This window comes from Gobio gobio, assembly GCF_949357685.1.
Source record: "Gobio gobio genome assembly, chromosome: 1".
Classification (NCBI taxonomy): Eukaryota; Metazoa; Chordata; class Actinopteri; order Cypriniformes; family Gobionidae; genus Gobio; species Gobio gobio.
The window spans coordinates 60,561,632-60,583,460 of NC_137097.1; the positions used below are offsets into that span (position 1 = coordinate 60,561,632).

General features: G+C 36.4%; 1 protein-coding gene across 4 annotated transcripts in view; it reads right to left on the reverse strand.

Moving 5' to 3' along the window:
- The window catches only part of elfn1a (extracellular leucine-rich repeat and fibronectin type III domain containing 1a), a 127,604-nt gene extending 110,341 nt beyond the window's left edge, over positions 1-17,263 (reverse strand). For 3 of the 4 annotated variants that reach the window (XM_079824374.1, XM_079824377.1, XM_079824375.1), the window contains exon 1: positions 16,849-17,263. The gene's annotated coding sequence lies outside the window, so the exon portion shown is untranslated. The remainder of the gene's footprint in view (positions 1-16,848) is intronic. The other variant, XM_079824376.1, reaches the window with a different exon arrangement.
- Positions 17,264-21,829: the final 4,566 nt, after the last annotated feature.

A 21,829-nucleotide genomic window follows, 5' to 3' on the forward strand; every position in this document is an offset into this window, starting at 1 on the left:
GATAAAATAAAGACAAAAAAGAGATTTTCCACTCTGTTCTGAATGTGGGTAATGTAGATTTATATGGTGGTCAGAAGAGATTAGAGTTTTTAATCAGACCCAGATCTTATTGGAATATCAAATAGAATTAATTGGATTTTCTGCCTTTTTATAACATGATTAATGTGCCCAGCCCTTGTCGTTTTAAGCAGCTGGGTGCCTTAAGAGCCTCAGCGCTTTACTGTATTTTCACCAGCATGCTTCACTCTCATGGGTGGAGAGAGGCAATAAAAGTCATACTTATAACAAATAAGGTTGACAGCGTATGAACTGAGTGGGTTGATTAATTCAAAGGTCATAAGTCATAGCTAATCTGGTGAATTGTGTAATGTTAATCAAATAAGATTGGGTTTGGTTTGACTCAGGAAGGAGAGCACTTCTGTTATTGCCTTGCCGATTACCTGAGCACATCCTTGGAGGGATTTTTAGATCCGGTTATTACATTTAGGAAATTCGAATGAAGAAAGGAAAAAGGTCTGGGTTTGTTGGGGGTGGGGAGAATAGACAATGTATTGAATTTCTTACTGGAAAGGTAAGTTTCCACAATGAGGGTACAAGATAGAGCTTGTTTAACTCTTTCCCTGCCAAACACAGAATTTTCCGTTATTTGTGAGAAAACGCTTCCCTGCCAAACACAGAATTTTCCAGGTTTCCACTGTTATACGCTAGGGAGAGCTATTACACATCTTCTGAATGAGTACAGAATCTTCTGATCAAAATACAGGTGAAGAAGATGCAAAAAAACAAGCGATCGTTTTTAAGCAGATGCATATGTAAAATACCGTGATCATCTACATTAAACATCATATAAATCAAAACTGATCAAGTGAAATGTCGATCCAGAACGAGCTATAGGACTGTGCAAACAGTAGGGGTGTTGATGGACTCGATTTACTCCATCTGTGTTTGATCATCGTTCTGAATCTAAACTTGATGTAGTCTTTGACAAAAACATGATTTTCTCAGCTTTTTGTTCAAATGTTTTTTTTTTTTAAAGCAGAGGGTCTGCTCTTTCTATTGATATATTGCATGCTCAGGTATTCATACAACAAAATATTCTATGGGCCATAACATTTTTGTGAAAATGATCAAAAACCCTGGCGGTGGCTGGCAACTTTTTTTAAACGCTGGCGGAGAGTTAAAAAAAAAATGCTACTAAAAATATGAAATATTAATATATATTCACTGCAATGATTGAATATCAAAATATAGATTATGTAAAAATGACAGTTATATTCATCATTGGATTCAGATGAGAAGGCCAAGACCGCTGAGGTGGGACAGGTAACCTTAACCTAAATAAAATTGGACAACGATTTGCACACTATTTGTACCCTATTTGCAGAAAGTGCAAAAATGTGAGTGCCAAATTTATGTTAGCAAAGAATCAAAATTGTTGTATAATTAGTTTTTCTGTAAAAGCACAAAATGTTGAAGCTAACCTACAGCAGAGAACATTAGCTGGCAGCTGTTTGCATGTGTTTATGAGGGAAATATCAACAAGAAAAGGAGAATTAGAGCAATGATCCACAAAATTCCAAAGCCCTTTTAAGAAAGACTACGCTTTTAGCCATGGCCTAGCATTCATATGTTAAGGCCAACAGTAATGTCCTTGCTTCTCTTCTATCCAGTCCAAAATTGAGAGCTTTTAATTACAGACTAATTTCTTCTTTACATTTTTAGATGCCAGAAAAAAATACAAATGGAAAATTTGAGCACCAAAGCACCCCTGACTTTTTATCATTTGCGCATTTCATTGATTTGCCTTTTATAACCCTGCATGTTAAATATTGCATTACTAATCGATCTAGACTTTAAAAGCCTCATTTGAGAAAGGCTTGATCATTTAGTATGCATGAAAACACTTTCATGATTTTTATCTCGCAACACACACACACAAGCACAAAAAAGACATAACATTAGGCGGGAATATCGTGCTTTACTTGCATCTGATAGCTCTGTAAAACTGGAGTGTGCCTCGTCGCACAGCTTTAAATCTGCGGGACGCTTTAACAGCATGTACACTTACTCCACGGCTCTGTAAAAGTGATAGGATCAGGTGGAAGTAAATACCCACAGCCTGATCACGTTCTGCTTTTCTACTCAAGCAGAGCCCAGAGGAGATGTTCTCACGTTTTTAACTCTCTAACTGCTTTCTGGCTCAGGTGGTCCAGCGCTGAAGTGAGAAGCTGTAATTGGCACGCAGTGCTTCCGTGAATATCCATATTTATCTTCAGGATAACACCTCACACGCGCGGCAATCTCCAATCCCATGGTGAGAAAGTGCTTTTCCTGATCCCTTTTTCTCTATTACAGTATCTCTCTCTTCCAGTCTTTTCCCGCCTTCACAATGTGTAATCAGCGGGTCATTCTGATTGGCTGTGAAAGCCAGCGCTGTTTAATGAGAAGCAGAGGGCATGTGGGTAGGAAACAACAGGTGGAGCATCAGTCTCACACGCTGCAGCTGGGGAGGCACCTCAGTTTCTACCAGCTGTCAGGCCTGGATAATAATCATTAAAACCGCAGGCCTGCAAATCATCTTCATACAACACAAGCAAGGCTGCCGTGAAGGACCTGCGTATATTATCGCCTCATTTGGCGAGAATATTTTCACGTGAAAACGAGAGATGGGTTTTGATCATTTTGCGGCGCTGCCATTTCGAAACGACATGCCAACATAATTACTGAAATCCACCTGGACTTTGGCAAAGCTTGTGAACAGACGGGGGAAGAAAAGGCGGTTGAATGAATGTCACAGTGTAATCTGAATTGGGATGCCGTAAAAGGCTTTCTTTAAGCTTGGCATGCAGTGAGATCGTATTTATTGCTAAGGGCACACAAATATACTGAGTTAAATTGATTTAATTCAGTAGGTGTTGCTGTGTGAAGTTGTTGCCCTGAAAGCCCAATGCTACGTCCACCTTCATTAGGCTGCAATCCATCATCATCGGATCGGCCGCTTTTGTGGAAATGACTAGGCAGAGGTCTACGTGGCTAGAACCACTCAAGGCAAAACAACAAGTGACACATTTTTTTAAAAGGCTGCAAAATAATCGGTGGCTTTTTTGCTGTTTCGTCTCACCTATTCCCGAAACGGATCCAAGAGAAGACCACAGGAAAGAAAATCGCCAGTGAGATCTCTTTAATATCCCAATTGTTTCTGCAAGACAACAATGAGATTAAATGCTCAAATCACCCTCTTGTAAGATTTTTCTCCTGATTTTTCCTCAGACGTGTCCTCTGGAGTTTCAAAAGAGATAGCAACAATGACACGGTGATTAGATTTGCCAAGATATAAACTCCAACATCTTTCATCAAATTCTTCCAAGATCAAATTATCTGAACAGTGATATCTGGTTCATTTTGTAGCTCTGTTCTCTTACTCTATCGAATGCACCTCATTTCTTTCTCAGAGCTCAACAACAACAAACAAACAACAAAATATGGCCAAATTGATTCAAATATATAAATATAAGCATGGATGGATGGATGAATAGTAAGATAGATAGATAGATAGATAGACAGACAGACAGACAGACAGACAGACAGACAGACAGACAGACAGACAGACAGACAGACAGACAGACGATGATAGATAGATAGATAGATAGATAGATAGATAGATAGATAGATAGATAGATAGATAGATAGATAGATAGATAGATAGATAGATAGATAGATAGATAGATAGATAGATAGATAGATAGATAGATAGATAGATAGATAGATAGATAGATAGATAGATAGATAGATAGATAGATAGATAGATAGATAGATAGATAGATAGATAGATAGACTTTGTGTTTTTTAAATGACCAAATCATTAATGCATTTAAGATGTCTGCCTCCACTTCGAGAGTCCCTGAGAGTCTGTAAAGATCTGGATGCGATACTAAAGCAGATTGTCAAACCAGCAGGCTCATATCACGCTACCGGCTCGTTTTTGAATGAATATGGAGCTTGAATCTTTCAAGAGTGATGTATGTACTGTAATTATATCCAGATGCATGGAAACCTCTGAATGAAATTAACGCTAAAAGAGGTCTGAGCAAACAGAGGTCCCATCCACCGTGCAGTGAGAGAGTCTAATTGGAACGTTGGAATACAGCGTAGCCAACAAACTGTGTGAATATTGGCACATTTTTAATAAGTAGACGCTAGTACTGTATGTTTTCCGGCAACTTCAGAGACAGTTTCTATGGCAACTGTGCTCTTTATCTCCACGCTGGAAAGGAATATCAGTTGAGTTCCCAAAGATTTCTAATGAAAGTAGTGCTCTTCAATCATGTGACCTCTTAAATAGGCATCAGATAAATGATATAAAACAATCCCCAGCCCTTAATTATGGACAGATGCTTGCTCTGAGGTAAGCCAGTGCCAGCCAAAAGTGAAATTTATAGTCCTTCGTGGCAGAAATGCTTAGAGGCCCTTAAAATCTGATGCATTAAAACCCATCTTGGCAGCTGGTGCAATCTGCAGTCAATATAATTTAAAAGACATTTTACTTAATTATCTCCTGAACTTTGAACAACTATAGGAGTCCTTAATGGTATTCCGGAAAAACGGGGATCAATGTTGCACATTAGCAAGATATTGGTCATAGAAGCTCTGCCCTTTTGGCTTTGTCATGTTCAGGTCCTATTTGGTGGCTATAATATGTATTAACAGCGGCAGGTTTTTGTTAAGCGCTTGGTCACATTCAGCATCAAAAATTCTCCAAATGTCTGCTAGAGAACTCTACAGTCGCCACTGAAAATCTTCCTCCCTGTTACGTATCAAAGCTATTTCGCTGAACCAGGAAATGGACGGATGGTTCCAAGAGTCTAATTGAAAACGTTTCCTCAGATTTTAAACTTCCCACAGTGCTGATGTTGTTATTTTTCATTATTCATTTATTTATTTATTGGAGGAAATAGCATTGATAAGTTACGTGTGGGTCTTTCATTTCAACTGCGTCAAGAGGTTCTCAAGAACAATCTAGGAAAACATCTAGTTTAAAACATGCAACGTTCATGGAAATGTGCTCTTTGTTTTTATGGTTGTTTCATACGGAGAGATCAGAACAAGGAAAGTCATGCAGGTTTGGACCAACGTGAGGGTGAGTAAATGATGGCCAAATATTCATTTTTGATTGAACTATCTATTCAATTGGAACCAGCAAGTAACAGCTTTTCCTTACACTAAGGTGACCAGACGTTCCCGTATTCCAGGGACAGTCCCAGTTGTTGGTGTCCTGTCACCGACTGAAGCTACCGTGTAGTGATTATTTTCACCAACAGATGGCGCTGCGAGCTACGCTGACTCTACTTGCGTACGTGCCACTACTTCGTGAAGAGCGTAATTATCGGCAAATATCAAAAGAAACATTGTTATCGCTTTCATACTAACTATTCATGTTCAAATAAAGTACTGTTGCTTTTTAAATTTTTTAAATTTTAAACGTCCCCAAAAGTTCCGCAGTCACAATGCCGTAATTTCCACATATCTTAAGTATAAATATAAAAAATATTAAAAAAAACTAAACAATTACGGAATACACATTTCTGCTTAAAATAAGCCTATAATGCAAAATAGCAAGCCCAATTAAGGATAGTAAGCGTCATTTTCAAGCACAAACATAACAAAACATTTGACGTTTAAAAAAAAAAAAGTAATTTGCTGTATACAGTATAAACAGCTTGTGAAAATGAAAATAGTAAATACAATTGATTTAAATAAAACTATTTTAACATTTAATTATATATATTTTTTTTTTATATTTATTTATTTTTTATTTTTTTATTTTGTTTTATTTTTGTAATGTGTTTTTGTAAAGTTGTAAAGTTTTTTTGTTTTTTTTTTGCAGGTGTGGTGTTTTGTATTAAAACCAGACCAAAAATCCTAAATCCTAAATCCAAAAATTATAAAATCATAATAATTATCAATGATAATAATATTGTAGGAACCCACAACAACAACAACAACAACAACAACAAACCCATTAAAAAAATTATTGTCCCCATTTTTTTAATCTATAGATAATAACAAATGAGATTTCAATGATATTTTGACCACTCAAACAGGATATGTCCCTGGTTTCCATTTCATAAATCTGGTCACCTTATCTTACACCTTCAATTGTAATGATCTTAATAATAATTTTCTGTTTTTCCAAAAAAAAATTTTTTTATAAAAATTAATTTCATAAATATCATTACATTTAAGGAATCACACCCCATGACAATTTTATAAAAAAAATTAAAAAAAACTAAACAACAAAAATAATCAAAATATTAATTGAAAAATTGGTAAAAATGCTCATCCGTGAAGAGGCATATTCAATTTATTACACTTATATGAACTGTATGTTTAATTCATTTGTAATGCATTTGCATAAATGCAGTACGTCATAGAAACACGTTCTTCCAACTGACCAACATTACCCACTTATTCATCTGCCACCATCTATGTATTTGAAGTTCATGTTTGAATTGTTGTGTAAATGTCTCTATGGCCGCTGACAAAAGAACAGATGTCTCGAAAGGATGGAATAAATCCGCTGTTTGGAAAGTGCCCAGTTCACGCTACCGGCGTGCTCGAATAAGGTCCGACGACCTGCCCGACTCTTTCCTTTGTGATGCTGTCAGAGAAAAACATCCTCTCGTATACTTCTCACCATGAACAAGATAAGTCTGTCAGAAATGAAAGAAGGCGCTCTGGTCGTACGCGATACTGCTCTACAAACGGATAAATTGCCCTGCAGATTCAATTGGGGGACTAATGGGGGGGGCAGGATGGAACTGAGGGAAACCTGAAGAGTGGACTGTTTGAACCGTCATGTGGGCATGAAGTATTATTTACTGTGATGAACAAGCCACACAGTCAGATTATAAATGAGCTTTTCCCCAGGAGAGGGTAAACAGTGACACACTTGACACAAAGACAGACATGGTGTTTGCTTTCGCAGCTTTTTTTCTCCTCTACAGCCATATGTACAGCATCACACGATGAATGATATCACCTTTGCTTCCCATTTCATTTCCTGAGATACATCCCATTTTACAGAATATCCCAATCTGTTTGAATTGTCTTTGGTGAGCAGACGAAGACATTAATCAGATCTGCAAGTATATGAGACAGTTTCATTTTTATTTTATTTTTCTTCCAGAGGCCAAAAGCATTTTCTAGCAGATGGCAGTTTGGCAGTTTCCGTGTACTTGCACCTGTTTCTCAATTTATTTCTACACTTTCTTCCTCAACACATTTCTAATATCACATCCCATTCTGTCCCACTAGGCAATGAGTCAAAATCTTGAAACGTGATAAACAAACCGTTGCAATTTTTTTCCAATTTCAAATGGAGTGCAACAGTGACTGGCCATGTTTCCAGCCGTCTTGGTTTGAGTATTCGAGATTTAAAACTATTGCTTAATACATAGTTCTAGTCATGAACTTAACCAGCTCTGAGATGAGTGATGACATTATTAACTTTTATTTGAAGCACAAAAAAGTATTTGAAAAAGATACAAAGAGCTGTTTACAGGATGAAATGGTCTGGTTATATATTTAAATTATTGCTGTCAAACCAATTAAATGCGATCAATCGCTTCCAACATAAAAGTTTGTGTTTATATAATATATGTGTGTATATGCTATATATATACACACACACACACACACACATTATATAAACACAAACTTTTATGTTAGAAGCAATTCAAATGCAATCAATCAAAATGACTGTAAAATATTAAACTACACTGAGAAAAATGGCTTAGATAAAGTATTCACTCAGAAATTGCTAATAAACTTTGCAAGTAACACATTGAAACGGCAAGTAACACTGAATTTAAACATGAAATGTTTAACATATATTCAAATAACATGTTTATTTACTTCAAAAATATGTTTTACAGTGGGCAGTCATGAACTATTAGTGTCAAATACAATATATATGAAAAAGAATAGAGAAATATTCAAATACTGTTACATGTCTCTTGTTTGACTATTATGTTGTACTAGTTTCCTGTTTCCTGTATCTAGTTTTGTAGTCCTTTTGTTTCGTTGGTTCCCCTTGATTGTATCCACAATTGTGTCTCATTACCTTGTTATCTTGTCTGTATATATAGCCCTTGTGTGTTTCCTGTGTCAGATCTTTCTATAGCTGTTGGTGTGTTCAGTTTTGTTTACTTATATTAAATACATATTTTTTTATAAAGAAAATGAATGGGATGGGAGTTTTACTTCACCATCAAAACTATATTATTGCCATTATTATATTACAGCTTACAAACACACACCTTCAGTTTTTTTAACTATGCATTTAACTACTAAATTAACAGTTAATGTCCTCTGTCACAGAACTTAAAGCACAGCATTTACAATGAGCCAGCATATAGTTCATTCACAGTCAGATTGAATAGAAACAGTAGAAATAGATAGTAATGATCACAATGAGAGTGTGAAAGCCCTTGTATATCTTAGTGAGGGACCAGCTGAGGACAGTTTAGTTCATCTTTATTCATTTCCCAAGGGCAATTTGGTTGCAGAAAGCATAAGACAATCCCATTCAAACAATACATACTGTATAAAACACCCAAGATCTTCACACACAAAAATTGCCTAAAATATAAAGATTTTACAGCTGAGGGGATAAATGGATGTTTAAACCAAGTGTCTAAGCGGATACCTTTCTTTCCAGCCAAAAGCTTTACTACAAAAGCACACTACTGGACCCTGAAATACTCTTATGCAGTGAATTTGGACTGCCGCACAAGTGTTATATTGGCTTTGGCTTTGGAGTCATTGCACAAGCCTTGAAGTTCCCATGTGAACTAATTACAGTGATTGCAATATGGACATTTCCTTCAATAGGAAGCAATTTTACAGTGAGTGTGTGAAGTATATGCAAGCGTCAGCTCTTGCCTGACATGCAGAGTGATCAAGAATATTGATCCTGTTAAATACAATGACACTGTGATGTAGCCCTGACTAAAGTTTATTCGTCCTTCTTTTTAGAAACATTTTATATTATTAACAATGTTGGAAACCGTTTTTGCTGCTTAATATATTTTAGAGAAAATGTGATTCATATCATTCAAACGTTTTGGGCAAGTAAGATTAGCTTTTTTATTTGAAAATTTTAAGAATTTCAAAAATAATTCATCAAAGAATCTTGAGAAAAAAAAATTAAGCAGCAGCAAAAAAAAAGAGAAAAAAAAGAAAAGCAGCTTTGCCATTTTAGAAATACATTTCATTTAAAAATATTAAATATATTAAAACTTTTAAATTCTAAAAATATTTCAAATATTACCATTTGTAACCCTGGACCACAAAACCAGCCATAAGTCGTAATATTTGTGGCAATAGCCAACACATTGTATGGGTCAAAATTATACATTTTTCTTTTATGCCAAAAATCATTAGGATATTAAGTAAAGTTCATGTTCCATTTTGTACATTTCCTACCGTAGATATATATTTAAAATATATATTTTATTTTTAGTAATATGCGTTACTAAGGACTTTATAAATTGAAGGACTGAACAACTTTAAAGGCGATTTTCTCAATATTTCGATTTTCAAATAGTTGTTTCTCGCCAAATATTGTTCTATCCTAATAAACCATACATCAATAGAAAGCTTATTCAACTTTTAGATGATGTATAAATCTCAATAATAAAAAAAAATTACCCTTATGTTTTGTTGTCCAGGGTCACATTTTAGTTTGATTAAACCATCATTATGTATTTTTGATTAAACAAATATAGCCTTGGTGAGCACATTAAAAATAAAATCACTTTTATTTTGTTTTTCCCTCTAGGGTCTACAACGGTTACACTTCGATACTTCGATAGCCCACTTTAGAGATTTTACTATAAGTAACTTTATAAGTAACATGAAACTTTTTCAAATGTATGCATTTTCAAATGTGTGCCCCAAAATATATTATATATTATAATTATATTATTTTGTTTTATTATATGTGTGTGTGTGTGTGTGTGTGTGTGTGTGTGTGTGTGTGTGTGTGTGTGTGTGTGTGTGTGTGTGTACAGTTGCATGTATTCAAAGTGTAATGAATTTATTGAATTATATTGCTACTTTAAGTTTTTTGCAGTCTTTATCACTTATATATCATTGACCCATACTCCGAGACCAGTTTGAAGTATCTCTTTAACTGCACGTTTTCATTTTTCCATTAATGTCTATAGCTAGAAATTACAGTGTGGTTTGCTGCCGGCACTCTTATTATGGGCAAATCCCATAGTGATCAGGCTCCACGTCCGAGAGCACAAGAGATATTGAACATTTTCATCATCCCCCTTCGTTTTCGTAATCCCTCCTACGAATTAATTAGGGGTCAGAATTCAGTGTAGCATGGCTGTATACCTGCAGAATCCACTAAAGTGATACATAACGGGTTTGTCAATGCTCACTTCAGAGGTTCTCTTATTGATTGAGGTTTTGAGTTGCCAGCCACTCTCCTCAGAGAGCTCTCTCTCTCTCTCTGTCGTTTTCTCGTGTGTGCTTGGCTGTTGAATATGCATACAGTGCAGATATCAATCAGATTGCCATGCTTTTAGGGGTTATAAGATCAGTATTATCATAAACCATTGGTGTATCGATAAAATGTGTCATTAATTTGATGCAAAACAAAGACTGGGACAAGTTGTACTGTTGGTATATTTTCTCAAAAATACAAACTTTTACATACATGCTGCTCACTTATTATTGTAGCACAGTTTGTGTTGAACACAGTTTAATCAGACTTCAGCCATTAAAAATGCTTTAACCCTATATGTCAACTAACTCTCATTAGAATATTAGTAGACTGTCTGCTTAATATCTGCTAACACTTTATTTTGATGCTCCCCAACAGACATTCTACTGACTATAAGTAACTTTACAACTTCGAACCCTAACACCTAACAGTCTACTAACACTCTAATGACTGGTAGTTGACATGTAGCTCAATCATCATTTGCAATCAATCAATAAATCAATCGATAAATAAATAAATACATTTTGATTGGGACACTTTTTCCCAGTTGTTTCAATGGCAAAAAGGGTCCCAATCAACCTGAATTCACCCCTAAATACATACAAATCAAATATTATAATTTCCTGTGATATTGCACCACATGACGTGTTTTATATGTATAAAACCTGTTGTAGTCAAAACAAAGCAGCTCTGTAAGACCAAAATTATTTAGTTAATTTGCACTTCGCATTTGAAAAAGCTCTTATAATGCAAACTTTGAGAACTCTGAGAGTCAAGTCTCAAAATACAAATTCCATCATTTAATAAAAAAAAACGAAAAAGGTTTGTCCTGCCAAATGCGCATGTCCTGCCAAATGTATTTGAGTCTTTATGTATATATATATGTATGTGTGTGTGTGTGGGGGGGGGGGTATTTTGTATTAAAATATACATATTTTAATAATCACAAAACAATTGTATTCAAGTCATTGCATGTATGAATTGTATTTTAAATAAATAAACAGATAAGACAAAAATAAGCTAGACATCGTTGACCCATGTCATATCCACTTCAATTAAGTTATATGAAATACAGTTTGGACTTAATTTCAACCAGTTCATGCTGTAGGCAAGATTCCAGATCTATTGCACAACTAACTACACAAACTGTCCAGAACGGTAGCCTTAACTAACTACACACAGGCTCTTTAAAGGGACTCTCTGTTTCGCCAACAGTTCCAAAACCCTGGTCCAACTTAGTCAACGTTATCTTATCCTAATAGCTTTGAGAGCATTATTTGCATTTAACACAGCTGCGACTGACATCTGCAGAGTTAGAGTTGAAATCTACAAAGAAAATTGTGCCACGGTGCTTGCAGGGTTAGAATGGGCCATACCGCTCGGTAAGCGCTAGCCACGTGGTTAATGACTCATACAAGCTGCTGATTCAAGGTGAAGCTGTTAATGCCATTTGTGTGCTTTCCAAGAGATACAATCACAACAACTGTGCAATCTTTGCTTTGCTAAATTGAAATAAAACAACACTCAAGGGCAAAGGCTGTAAGGACATCGGCTTTTTATAATTTCAGCCTTATCTCCAAGTTCCAGTCACTTATTTAACACACTGTAGAGGCCACCCGATACTCGCTGAATCCTCCATTTTCTCCTTTCTGAACATTTGCTTCAGATTTTAATTACTTGTCAATTTCAAGCCTTCCCAAAGCTTAACACTTGCTGTCAGCTCCCGGTCAGTCCCTCCCACACGCCAGTGCATTGCTGCCAAGAGGTATTGTGCTCGCGATAAGAAAAGTGAAAGAGAACCTTCAAAAACAGCCCTGGTCTTGAATCTCCGTGTCACTGCATTGAAGGCCCTCAAGCATTCAGGTATAGTAAAAATCTTTGTTTGCTACAAGACATATCCAGCTGCTAATGTGCATTGAAGCGTAAGGGACATCGCCACAGGCTTACAACATCTCCATCAATTTAAAATCAAAAGGCTGCCGTCTCAATGTGTAAACAAGAAACATCTATCAAAAGTACATACTTCATATCGCAACGAATCAAAGCACAATATGCCACTTCAGTCCAACAGCCTCTCAAGGGTGTTCAGGCCACGGACAGCCCCTCCTTCCCTATTCAACCTCCTCCGCCTCAGTTCTAGGATACCGGTGTATCAATAAAAACAGGGTCCTTCCAGTCTCAGCTAGTCATGTCACATTCCTGCATGATACCTCTATCCGCTGTGTTTATAGAAACATGTATCATTTTGTAAAGTGCCTATAACTGTAGCTTTCCTAAAATACAGCTACAAGCAAAACTGGTATCTTATAATAAAGCATGCATGTCTAAAATTAATCAGATACATTTTCATTTATTTATTTATTTTTTGGGGGGGGGGGTATTTTGTATTAAAATATACATATTTTAATAATCACAGAACAATTATAATCAAGTCATTGCATGTATGAATTACATTTTTAATAAATTGTATTTTTAAATAAATTTAGTTATATTAAATACTGTTTGGACTTAATTGCAACCAGTTCATGCTGTAGGCAAGATTACAGATCTATTGTAGAACTAACAACACAAAACTGTCTAAAATTAATCAGATGCATATTTTATGTCTTAAATTAAGACATAATTTAATGTCAGCGAGATTGCTTGCTCAACATTTCTGGTTCATTGTTTGGAGGTCATCTGAAACCCTCCACCTCCCCCAGCTCCACCTGCCTAGATCTGCTATGGGATTTGTGTTTATATTTATGCAGCAGCAGCATATCTTACACGCTCACAGCAGCGTGTCTGTGTATATATATATATATATATATATATATATATATATATATATATATATATATATATATATATATATATATATATATATATATATATATATATATATATATATATATATATATATATATATATATATATATACTTTTCTTCAGCAAAGATACATTAAAGTGATAAAAAGTGACAGTAGAGAGTTATAATAATACACTCTAAAAAAAATGCTGGGCTAAAAACAACCCAAGTTGGGTTGAAAATGGACTAACCCAGCAATTGGGTTGTTTGAACCCAGTGAATGGGTTGTTTGAACCCAGTGATTGGGTTGTTTTAACCCAGTGAATGGGTCATTTTAACAGCGGTTGGGTTAAATGTTTGCTTAAAACAACCCAATCGCTGGGTTAAAACAACCCAATTGCTGGGTTAGTCCATTTTCAACCCAACTTGGGTTGTTTTTAATCCAGCATTTTTTAGAGCATACAAAAAGATTATAAAAATACTAAGCAGCACAACTGGTCAACATTGATAAAAGTGAAAATGTTTCTTGAGCAGCAAATCATCTTATTAGAATGATTTCTAAAGGATTATGTGACATACGTATTATGTACTAGTTATTAATATCTTAACAGACAAAGCAAGGTGGAAACTTTCAGTAGTTATTGTATTAGCTTACTTACAAAACTCCATCTGTACCACAGCTATAATGGACACAGAAACAAATAAGAAATAATGCCGCTCTAATTTCAAATATCTCATAGTTTTGATTGCTCTAAATGTCTGCTTCTGCCTTACCTATGTAAATATTCTCCTCTGAACAGGAATACAGCGCTCATCTCTCAGAATGATCGTTTCAGAACTGTCTTTATCCATTATCAACACACTCAGTGGTGCTGTAAAAGCCTTCCATCTCACATATCACCAACAATTGCACTTGTGTTTTATGACTCTATGTATTAAGTGAGCACATCGGGGTGGCTACATAATTTATCATTCGTCATGCCATATGGGAGTGCTGCGGGCATAAAGGATGATTTTTATGAAGCGGGATAATATGATGTTAATATGAGAGTTGCTTTTCCAACGTTGCACATATATACATGCGGTCTTTTCACCCCCCCATCTTGCCATCTTTCTCTCACTCTGTCTATCTGTCTGTCTGTCCATCTCTCTCTTTCTCTGTATCCGCGGCACGATTGCTCTCTCCTCCACAAAGAGCCTGGCTCAGACACCTTGCATACAAAACAGCTGACTCAATCTTCAAGCTGCATAATCAAGATAAGAGAGACGGAGAGAGAGACAGAGAGAGAGAGAAAGGGGGAGACGCACACATCTAACAAATGATGTTTTCGTTTTTTGAACCAGCGCAACTGTTTGTTTAACATTAGGTTATGGTTAGGCGCAGCTCTTGAGTAATTCTTCTTGACGAAGGTCCAGAATGATTAAGATTTGCCTTTTACCAATGAATTTAAGCGAGGGTGGAGATTCTCAGTGGTTCCCAGCCTATTCACTCTCAGTCATCTATGTGTTTATCTTCTAGTAAATGATATTTCAACAATGATACGAACATGAACTAAGATCTAAAATATTAATATTAATGTTCAGGTTCATTCTGACACAGGATTTTCAATCAGGGTCCCTGAAAGTACTCCAGAGGGTCCTTAGGTAAGATATTTGAAACATATAAAACTTAAATCTTCGTGGCATATGGACTATTTCTAACTTGCTAACTATTTAAAGCATTATATAATGCTGTCATTGTTTTCTTACTGAGAGCTATTATATACATTGTTACAAGAAAATCTTTTTTATCCAAGGGGTCAGAATCTCGATAAGGGTCTATACAATTTCAAAACGCCTGCGTCAATTGAATAACATGAATTATTTTAGGCTACAACAATACTTTTCGAGATAGGCAACCTGTTGTAGTCAAAACAAAGCAGCTCTGTAAGACCAAAATTATTTAGTTAATTTGCACTTCGCATTTGAAAAAGCTCATATAATACAAACTTTGAGAACTCTGAGAGTCAAGTCTCAAAATACAAATTCCTTCATTTATTAAAAAAAAATGAAAAAGGTTTGTCCTGCCAAATGCGCATGTCCTGCCAAATGTATTTGAGTCTTTTGAGGGGGATATTTGCTTTACTTCCAAGCCAAGACACTGTCGCTCTGTTTGCTGATCGAGTTCTTACAATACACTGCTCTGACAGTAACATGACAGACTAAGCTCTTTTCTTACGTTATGAACTGTGTTACTCAGTGACCTAATATGCTTCTTTCCGAGAGTTCATGTAACTGTACAGTTATGTCAATCATGTTGAAGAAAGCTGGATGCACACATTTAACAGTTTAAAGCATCCAACACTACATTTCACAGATAACCAGGCATATGCACTGATACACCTCAGTATACAGTCCCGTTGAACAGATTAGATTTGGTTATTTTTCATGTCTTTTCCATTTAAACCCCCCTTTTAAAAAAACACAATGTACTTTTAAGCGTGTTATTTTTCTTAATCTCAAAGTTTTATGAAATCTCTCAAGTGTAACTATAATTCTTTGAATTCTGACTTAGCCTACTCCAAAGTATGTCTGCGTCATATATTCAATCTTAACTCAATTATTACGTCTGAATAATTTATTAGACTGCTAGCTTCAAATGATTTCTTAATTTAGCAATCTTAGCGTGCAGTCCTCAGAGAGAGACGCTCATCCACGACTTTTTCATTCAACAGCAACTCTCCACGCAACTAGTAAACCAATTGTAGTTTAGATAGCAAGCAGCACACTTTCGTGGTTAACCATTCTGGAAATAGAAGAACACTGGTAGCAGACTGGACAACTTCCAGAGCTCTGTCGGTGTAAACGGACACGATTAGCTACGATAAGCGTATTTGCCATGTACAGGTCGCACATAAACTCGCGCGATTCACTAAAATCCAGCGACTGAGGACTGAAAGGGGCAACCGGTTGTCATTTTTATGGCTAAAGGCGAACTCTAGCGGCAAACCAAACCTGTCTGCAGCTGTCCATGGTCCTGAAACATTTGGCGACATTCTGGAGATGTTAGCGAAAGCACGAGATATTCAGTCCTGTAACATCTCTAAGTGAGAAGCTTTAGTTCAACAACCCCTAAACTAACATTCATACAGTGTTTCCTTGGTGGACGTAGCATAGAATTCCATATATTACCACACAAAAGCAACATGTCAGTATATGTCAAATGATTCCATGCTGAATATCAAATGATTCCAAAAGAAACGCGCTCACAACTCGCGTGTACATTTGAACGTCGATATGCAATCACGCCTTAGTGCAAACCGAGCGAATTCGCGTTAATTTCGAGTCCGTTAAGGCGCGCTGTTAAACTCAACACATTAGACGATGCATTTACAAGTTAGACAAGTCACACCGAGGCATTTGTTGCAAATACGCGGGTGTACAAAAGCCACATGGATAACTTACATGTCTCAGCCTACACTTGCACTCCTTTCATTTCCCATCCAACAAAACCAACGTTAGAAGCGACGTAGATGCGACACTCCAAAGCATTTCTCACTTACCTTTTTCGCAGAGCGAAGCGAGAGAGTCTCTCCGTAACCAAACCGGGGTCCCTATGTCACCATGTACCCCCTTGACATTTTCTAAGAGGCAGATATCGGACGGGGGCAACATAAAAAAGAGGGGAAAAAAGAAAAAACACACAAGGTTCCTCTTGGCCTCAGAATACAAAGAGCTGCAGCTCCTCACTGCGTCAAGCGCGATCCTCAAAGATCCATTAAAGAGCGCGTGATTAATTCAAGGCAGAGCCTTTATGTATTCCGCACAGACAGAAACATGGCAGAGTTGTTTTGAATGTCACAACGCGAGCGACAGCGCCTTATAACTATTTCCAGTCATTTATTAGTTGAGTTGAGGAGCGGGACTAGAGCACTGCTCATCCACAAGTCCAGTTGGGGCAAAGTTAAATCTCATAATAAGATTGTAGGTTACTGCGAGGCTATAAATGGTGTGGGTTCGACACTGAAGGCTAGAGGGCTGTGTACCACGTGAGAGAATGAACTGTAGGCAGAAAGCATTTAAAAGTTGCGAGTTATTTTCGAAATTATATTTCTATGAGCAACAAGGGGAGTAGCATACCTTTGGCAAACACTGTAAATTATATATACGCTGCTGGTCGAGAAAGGAATATGTAATGTATGGAATTTCTGGCAAAGTAGCTACCACAATACCTGTTGTGCAGGAACAAAAAAACATTTAACAGGTTTATTTTTATGACATTCGGTTCATCTGGCGATTTTCGAACGTGCATTAATATAGAGCACCGTACTAAAATATGCATTACTTTTCAATGCTGCTTTACCACTAAACAAGAATTGCATTAAATGTTACCGCTTCCTACCAAAGTGCTAAACAATCATTAATGGAACTGTTATTGAACCAGAATTGTTAACAGAAATAGAATCACTAAATTCTTTACCAATTCCCATTCCTTGTTCACACATACTGTACTGTAAAATACAATTTTACAATTTTTCTTTGGGGAATCATACGGGAAGGGGATGGGAAAAGGGAAAGAATGAGAAACAATGCTGTCATCATTTCATATTGACTTTCCGCACTCTTGGGAACAGCACCAATCCACCACATCCTCTAAATGCACTCAGTCACAATTTAAGGTTGGTCAACCTTTTGAGGTACGATTGACAGCCATTCTTCATACTTTGTAACCTTGACTCTCTGGAGGCTGTGCTTGAAGAAGAGGGCAGAAGGGAGCTGTGGGCTGCTGCCTAAGTGTCTGGCACAGGATGGATGCATTGTAAAGGCTGAAGTTCCCTAGCTCTCTGCAGCACTCATAAAGAAGCACGCAGGCACTGAGTGGGCATCCATCTGTAGAGAGACGCTGGTGATCTGGTGCATTACCCACAGAGTGGCCGGGCTTTTGTGTATGTGCCTGCTGAGGATCACCGGTCCGCACAGCTGCAGGGCTGGGGCTGTCAGCGCTGACTGCTCATTAGAGTGGGCAAGCTGATGTGACGTGTTGAGTTTAAATGCTTGCTATTCCTCTTAAGGTATTGCAGTCGATCATATACCAAATCAAACGGGGTGAGCCAAGGGTGCAAATTGATCCCTTGTAAGTTTTATGCAACACAGCAAATGTCGTAGCGTCGTCTTGTGTCACACAAATTTGAACTTTATTTAAATGTATATTTGCTTTCACAAACTAATAATAGCTATATGTTTAAGTTAGTAGGGTGGACAGGCCTGCAATTTGTATCAGTTAGAATTAATTCCAGCTAATTAATAATGAAAGGAAGAGTTTTACTGCTAATACCTATTGGGCAAATGACTTGTAAGTACATATAATGGGGAAATGGGGTTTACTGTGTTAACAGGTTAATAAATCAAGATTTTTGGTCTTGTTTAGGGCTTTTTGCTTTCATAATATCCCACCTAAAACATAACTTAACCCTTTAACTGACATCTCTACTGTACAGTAGACCTTAATTCGATAGGGAAAAATATCATATTTTATGATATTAGCTATGTCTTGTAAGGGACAAAATATTGAGGACCCTTCATCCAGTTTGGAATGGATGCGTTTCATTCTAATCGGTCAAGGACCCTAATTCTTTTTATGACTAGTAGCTTATGATTCCATTATAAAGTGGAAATTCAGACAAGTAATGAGTTTACATTTACATTATTATATGAAATCATCTACTACAGTCAGCCATTGAATACTATGGGACTATACCTGTTAGGGCAACTTAATGGCTGCACTTTGTTCTGCACTATGTTCCACCACTTTAAGACAAATGTATTTGTTGTTTATTGTATTTTCATATTCAACAGATTATAAGCTAGATGCAGCTTTTTTGAGTTTGCATCTAATGTTCTTCGACTTTTATACATAATACATTTGTTTGTGAATAAAGATTGATCTGTTGAAAGCAGTTATTTTGAGTTAGATGCCAAATGTTCTCCTCCTAGTCAAATTTGACATTGAAGGGGTGCATACAACATATTTGCCCACCGGCAACTATAGTTGCCACACATTCAAATACGATTTTCAAGAAAAAAATCTAATAGGACACTATTAACATGAGTATATGAAACCATTAAAAAAATTTGGGCAGAAATGGGTTAATGAATACTATTATTATTATTATTTTTTATTACTAAATTCTTGCAAAAGGTGTGTCTACACAGATTTTTTAACAAGGCCACATAAATGCAATCTCCAAGAATCTCCAAAACTGCAGCTCTTGTGGGGTGTCCCAGGTCTGCAGTGCTCAGTATCTATCAAAAGTGGTCTAAGGAAGGAACAGTGAACCGGCGACAGGGTCATGAGTGGCCAAGGCTCATTGATGCACGTGGGGAGCGAAGGCTGGCCCGTGTGGACCGATCAAACAGACGAGCTACTGGAGCTCATATTGCTCAAGAAGTTAATGCTGGTTCTAATAGAAAGGTGTCTGAATACACAGTTCATCGCGGTTTGTTGCATATGGGGCAGACCAGTCAGGGGGCCCATGCAGACCACTGTCCACCGCCGAATGTGGATACGTGAGCATCAGAACTGGACATTGGAGCAATTGAAGACGGTGGTCTGGTCTGATGAATCACATCATTACCTGGGGAACACACAGCACCAGGATGCACTATGGGAAGAAGGCAAGCCGGCAGAGGCAGTGTGATGCTTTGGGCAATGTTCTGCTGGGAAACCTTGGGTCCTGTTACCACAACACACATTCAGGGGTCTAGTGGAGCCCATGCCTCGACGGGTCTGGGCTGTTTTAGCAGCAAAAGGGGGACCATATATATATATATATATATATATATATATATATATATATATATATATATATATATATATATATATATATATATATATATATATATATATATATATATATATATATATATATATATATATATATATATATATATATATATATATATATATATATATATATATATATATTTATTTATTTATTTATTTATTGTGCCCTCATAATCTTTAATCAAAATAACTTCCCCTTGCAGCAGGATTTCTTCTCTTTTCTGATGACGTGTTTTCTGGAGTAAGGGGGGGACAACTTGTCACTCACATTAGATTGACCAATAGCAAACCACAACCATCCAATCAATTCCTCATGGAAAAAAATCTAGTCCCGTCCTACATTTCTGCCTGTTCGAGAAGCCACTTGGATACACGTCAGAACAGGGAAGAAAAAACACTATCACAATTTTTGTTTCTTGCTGATTATAAGACTCACAGTTAGTTGAAGGCTACTCATTAGAATAATCTGATCGGAAATCTGACAACTGTTGTGCCATATGTGTTTGATTCACTAAATAGGCTCATAAGAGTCATTTGTTCAGACATACTGGTTGTGCTGAATGTTTTTATTCCCTAAAAAGAGCTGGCTCATAACTCATTCATTCTTTAACCCATTTGTGCCCAAATTTTTCTGAATGGTTTCATGCATATAGTCGTGTTATGGCATATAGTCAGAACGTGTCCTATGTGAACATGTTCTGCATTTATTTTCCCCAGTTTTTAGTTTTTTTTTCTTGAAAATCGTATTTGAATGTGCGGCAACTATAGTTGCCGGTGGGCAAATATGTTGTATGCACCCCTTCAATGTCAAATTTGACAAGGAGGAGAACATTTGGCATCTAACTCAAAATAACTGCTTTCAACAGATCTTTATTCATAAACAAATTTATTGTGTATAAAAGTCGAAGAACATTCGATGCAAACTCAAAAAGCTTCTATCTATCTTATAATCTGTTGAATATGAAAATACAACAAACAACAAATACATTTGTCTTAAAGTGGTGGAACATAGTGGAGAACAAAGTGCAGCCATTAAGTTGCCCTAACAGGGCATTGTGTATCAAAAAGTTAAATGAAAACATATTCATTAAAAACGAAAAAATTACATCTATATAACAAAAATAAATAAATAAATAGTCCTATAGTATTCAATGGCTGACTGTAGTAAGTGATTTCATATATTAATGTAAATGTAAACCCATTTTATGACTTTCTACTAGTCATAAAAAGAATTAGGGTCCTTAACCGATTAGAATGAAACACATCCATTCCAAACTGGATCAGGGTCCTCAATATTTTGGCCCTTACAGGACAAAATATCATAAAATATGATATTTTTCCCTATCGAATTAAGGTCTACTGTACAGTAGAGATGTCAGTTAAAGGGTTAATGTTTTAGGTGGGATATTATGAAAGCAAAAAGCACTAAACAAGATAAAAAATTTTTATTTATTAACCTTTTTGGACTTTTGACTAAGTGTACAAAAAACAATAGATCTCATGTAAGAATTTTTTTGTTTGGATGATTCTAGAGACCTTCACGATTATGTATATATATATATATATATATATGCTTCCTGGAAGTAGGGGTAGGAAGTTGGCAGTATCATGTGACAGGAAGGAAGTTAATACTAGGGCTGGGTAAAAAATATCGAAATCGAAAAATTTTTACGAAACAATATCGATTCGTAAATCCCAAG